The sequence below is a fragment of the Zea mays genome, chromosome 10, assembly GCF_902167145.1.
Source record: "Zea mays cultivar B73 chromosome 10, Zm-B73-REFERENCE-NAM-5.0, whole genome shotgun sequence".
Classification (NCBI taxonomy): Eukaryota; Viridiplantae; Streptophyta; class Magnoliopsida; order Poales; family Poaceae; genus Zea; species Zea mays.
This window is the reverse complement of record NC_050105.1, coordinates 90,169,614-90,175,202: the sequence shown is the minus strand read 5'-3', so window position 1 is coordinate 90,175,202 and position 5,589 is coordinate 90,169,614. Positions and strand designations below refer to the sequence as shown.

General features: G+C 35.8%; 1 long non-coding RNA gene across 1 annotated transcript; it reads right to left on the bottom strand.

Moving 5' to 3' along the window:
- Nucleotides 1-3,608: 3,608 nt before the first annotated feature.
- On the bottom strand, nt 3,609-4,420 carry LOC103641368 (uncharacterized). The gene is made up of 3 exons (XR_560275.2): nt 4,304-4,420; nt 4,123-4,188; nt 3,609-3,706 (listed from the first exon to the last, which is right to left on the bottom strand). It is a non-coding gene; the product is annotated as an uncharacterized lncRNA (long non-coding RNA).
- Nucleotides 4,421-5,589: the final 1,169 nt, after the last annotated feature.

Genomic DNA, 5,589 nt, shown 5'->3' with positions numbered 1-5,589 from the left:
CCCCTGGCCTATAGTCAAAGTCTGGGAAATACTGAATCTATGAATGATATGCTCAGTTATAGACTCATTTACCTCTATATATGTCATATTCTTTAGAGCAACAACTTCAATCCATTTGGTAAAATAATCTATGGCGACCAACACAAATCGATGTCCTTTTGATGACGAAAGATGAATTTCTCCTACAAAGTCACATCCCCATCCCTGAAAGGCCAAGGTTTGATAATAGGATGTAATTCGGCTGCAGGAACAAGTTGCATATCGCCGAATTTCTCACACCCTTGGCATCCTTTATTGTATTTGAAACAATCAGCTATCATGTCGGGCCAATAGAAGCCAGACCTTCTCAACAACCACTTCATCTTTGATGCCGATTGATGAGTACCAAAAATCTCTTCATGCACTTCGGCCATAGCTAATATAGCATCATCAAGGCCCAAGCATTTGAGCAATACATCACCAATAGTCTGGCGGTAAAGTTTATTATCAATTAAAATGTACTTGAAAGTTATATGTTGGACATTCCTGTCTACCCTACCACTAGGATTATGCAAGTAATTAATTATAGGCATCCTCCAATCAATTGCATTGGCTGCATTGTTAGCGGAATTAATTAAGGACATGTTTCTGGTACCGTTGGACGGTCCGGACTCCTTGTCCGGACAGTCCGAGCCCACCGCGGATGGTCCGGCTATATAACTTGGACGGTCCGCGACCTGGGAACATGGTGCAGCACCGATTATCGGACTTTTAGAGTTGTGAAATCTCCCTCGCTTTATCTGATAACCAGATGCATCTTATGCCAAGTTATTGGCTCTGCAATTCTTAGCTCTGGATATATGCCGAATATGAAACGAAAGAGCGGATTATGTCCCAAGATTTTTCAAGATAACTATTTAAAGTACCATCTAAATATTGATACTCCTCTAAAATCTGCTGGAAAACTAGCTGGGAATTACCAAATACCTTCACATGCTTCACTCCCATATAATCTAAAAGTTCTAAACTAAATAAGAGAGCTTAATTCATATTCGGCTTGATTGTTAGTGCAATAATTTTTTAATCGGCTGGATAAGTCAAAAGAGGTGTTCCTTGTTGAAATAAGCATGACGCCAATCCCTTGCCCTTCACTACAAATTGATCCATCAAAGTACAAAGTCCGGGAAGTAATAGTGAGGTATGTCATGTCTAGTTCATGAGTATCATCAATCTGATGTTCTACAATAAAGTCAGCTCTACCAGACCTTTCATAGATTTTAGTGATTAATAAGCCAAATCATAGTTCACAAATGGTGCTCAACAGTTGTCAATGCCCAGCTGAGCCACTTGTCAGAGCTACGCAAAATAGTATTCTACTAAAGTGGTCCAGATGACCACAGCTAAAGTGATTTCTGTAGTTGTAGAGCAAGTTTAATAATACTACCAACCTTTGCAACCTATATATTAGTTACTCGTATAATAGTTAGCTCTTTACTATTAAAATAGAACTTCACTTATCCTCTCGTAAACTTTCTTGGTTTTCGTGTTTACAGCCCGCTTCTTCTCTCCTTATCTCTCTTCCACTTAAGCAAGAGGGTGTTTTGGAAACAAATTACTTTTGGAGTTTCGAGGTAAAACTATAGTAAACCATAGTATTTTTGTCAAGAGGTGTTTAGGAGCATTGTAAAAAAAGCTCTGTTTTAAATACCATGGTTTTATAGATACTATGTTAATTTTGAAGTATTTAAAACTTTACTCAAAACCAAAGTTTTTTTTGTCTATGACTAGTCTTGCATATGTATACTAAATATCATAGTTTAAGATATTTTGTCTCTAAATACATATCAGTAAGAGTAATGTAAAAAATACTAAAATTATTTTGTCTCTAAATACATATTGGTAAGAGTAATGTAAAAAATACTAAAATTATGTTATAATATTTTAAAACCCTAGTATGCTAAAATCATGATTTTGAAATACTTTACTTTCAAACACGCACACACACTTAGCCTGTCATACTGTAGTCCTTATCAGTGATTTAAATTCACAATCAAGAAGTCGAAACAACCGCCAACCGCTAGCAGCCAACTGCTTTTAGAATCTGATGATGACCTATGCACCGACAGGCCCCGGTGAGCGGTGTTCAGACCACTTGGAGAAACACAGTACAAGGAAGTTTTCATTTTTGTTTTTGTTTTTAGGCTGTCACTCTTGTGTGATTTGAAGGCCGTGAACAACACAAAGGACGCTGAAAAAAACATGTTTCGATCAGGGCACTCGTAACGGTGTCATGCGAGTTGGTCCGTAGAAGTACAACTTAGCAACTTACCATTCTGTATAAGACTGCTTTTTTAATAGAGGATCTTATCGACTGCTACTCCCTCCGTTCGTTAATATTTGACGCTATATAGTTTAAATTTGTATTAAGCAACGTCAAATAAAAAAACGGAGGTAAAAACGGTTTGATTTCTATTTTAATCCATTTCGAATTCGTGATTATGGATATTTCAATCATTTTTCGTTTTTTCGTTTTTGAAAAGTGTGAAAATAGGATGAAAATGGTATGTATGTTTTTCCAACCGTTTTTGCTTTCCCATTTTTAGTCATAATAATCCGTTTTTATCAACATATAATAACCCATTTTAGATAATACAAAGAACAAATCATATACGACTACTAGGTATATGCCCGTACGTTGCAACGGTATACAAAATATTCAATAAAATATCAGTGCACAACGAATATATAAATCAAATATCATATATACTATTGACCTCAAAATCTTACAAATTCTTTGGAAACAACCAATACAAAACTAAACTAAATCATGAAACTTAATAAATGAACTAAATACATGAAATGACTAAACCCAAATCTAGTCTCTCTGAAGATTATACACATGCAATAGGAAGAGTATCTACAAAGAGGCAATCACCAGGCATCTCTACTCTACACCGTCAGAACTCAAAAGATGATAAAGGGTACATCAAAGGAGTGCCCATTAAATCTTGTTTACTGCTCTCTATTCACTGTCAAGTATTGAAATATCTGGATCCTCTCAATGGCTAAATTTTTATTCACCTTCCATCGACTCTGATGCTAGGCACTTCCTCAACTTGATCTTTTGCATATCCTAATGGTAAGTCAAGGTCAGTGAGAAAAGAGTAGTATTCAAAACAAACATAAAAACAAAATATATTTGATTTTTTAGCAGGTGTCCAAACTTCTGTGGATTTCTCTTCATAAGATACTTGTGCATCCATTCCTGTAGTATGTTCAAATTACGACTATCATGGTTACTAACCTTTTCCGATTTATACTTCAAGCAGGAATACATAAGGATTCACTGGGACATCATAATTCTCTATTAGAAATGACAAATGTTTGCATCTACTATAGTATCCATACACCATCAAACATTCTTTAGGAAAAAAATTATGGTTCAAAGTGGTAGAATAAGCAGACTACAGAGAACTCTTACCAAGCTAAAATAATTCCAGAATCCTCCACAGAATGTGTGGTATACTGGTATCCTTCCTGAAAAAACAAAATCAATATGACACTGATCTATATTATATATGGCACACATCTGAAAGGTATTTCTTACCAAATTGAGTCACAAGCTGATACACGGTGGAAAGACTGTAAAAAATGTGGAAGATCTAAGGGAGCAATAGGATCACATGGGCCTTCCTGTGGAATTCACATCCTCATGATGATATGCCAACTGAAACAGAAAAATACAACTACAAGTTGAATTGAGTGTTTTCTTTCATACTCTAAACATAAGGACATGTTCTATTTTTGCTACTTGCAACAATAAATGGAAAAGAGCATAAAACACTCCATCATATGAGATGGATGAACACGCTCATGCAGTGTCATGGCAAAATATTGTCTTCAATTCTTTGTAAGCAAAACACACAGATTGAACAGTTACTCACAGGATGTATCAAACATCACGGGTTTCCAGAATTTATAACAGATAGGGTTGATTGGTTATATGTACCCCCACAGATTTATTGCACATCAGAAAATAGACATTTCATAACACGCCTTCCTGGATTCCATCACTATGTTTTTAAAAGGTTTCAAATGCATATCAATAAATCAGAAAATAGACATTTCATAACAGTTACTCACAGGATGAGACATAGCATAGGACGACTTTGTTGGAGCAACATATGCAACAGACATCCTGCAACCTCCCTGCAAAATGGTCGTCCAGAAAACAGTTGCAAATTTTCAAAAAGAATATCAAGGCGCAAGAAGATTGAAATGTGCCACATAACTCAAGATTCACATTTCAATGCCAAGAATGTACCTTGGATCAGGAATAGACCGAGTCTGCACTTCCTGTTGAGCTTCATCATTTGGTTGTATTCTCGTTTTTAGGACTGACACTTCTACTCGTGTGACAAGAACATTTGTGCGATTTGAAAATTACACACCTGGTGCTGCTGCACTACCTTGGTTAGAAATTCTCTCAGAGTCATGTGGTGCAGGTAGGTTGTTCGAGGAAGGATGAATACCTATGATTGTGCAGTCTGCGTCGAAGGAACATGCAGTGATGCCATGAGTTAGGGGATGAGATATTGCAGCCGCTGTTTCAGAAAGCAAATCATTTGTGGCATTTGATCTTATAAATATAAAAGCAAGATAAACTTTATTATTATTCATCGACTTGACAATCACGATCTTATGTAGCAAGCTAGATCATTAAAGCAATTATGTGGCTAGAGTCTTACTCCCACGGATGATGGATGCCTTGATTCTATGCATTATACACAATTCAGTTTGATCTAGAGACGACACAAGATAACCATGATAGTAAGGATTCAAGGGAGGACCCGGATGTCTAAATACCTTGGTGTATGGAGTCAAAACAGAGCTATGTACCAGCCTTCGAAAATGAAAATCAGCCACCAGACAACAGTTTCAGGTTCCATGTTCTTTCAGATTTTCACAATATAGAGGAATTGATAATAATGAGCAAATTCATACTGTCATGCAGAACACCCTGCACCCTTCGTAACCTCAAGTAAAAAAGAAGGAAAAGAAAGAACTATCAGTAATCAAATTGTGCCCTCAATTACAATTTGTATGCGGCCAATTTAACATGTGCCTTTTTTATATATGAAAAATGGCCCATCTGAACATCCTATTGTACTATCTACGTCACGAAACAAAATATAAAACTTCATTAGGATTTTTTGTTGCAATATTATCTTTCTATAGTACAACCTAATTTTACACAAATTAGATTGAGATATCTTACACTTACCAGATAGTGAGCAGGCTATCTTGTTGCCTTGTTGGATTATGATTTAGCTTGCAATGAACAAAGCATCACATATGAGAATAAAGTAAGGAAAATAAAACCTAAAAAATGTTCAAATAATCTCATTATGATGTTGGGCTCGTGATCATGCTGAATTCATAACATGTCTATAATGGGAATATACAACTTTGTGGAACTTGGAACTCTCACGTGAATTACTAACATATAAGTTTATAAATTTCAATTAATAGACATAAATAAGTCATCAAAGGATCAACTTATAGACACATATGCAAGAGCAATAGGTAGTCATAGAATAGGTCATACAA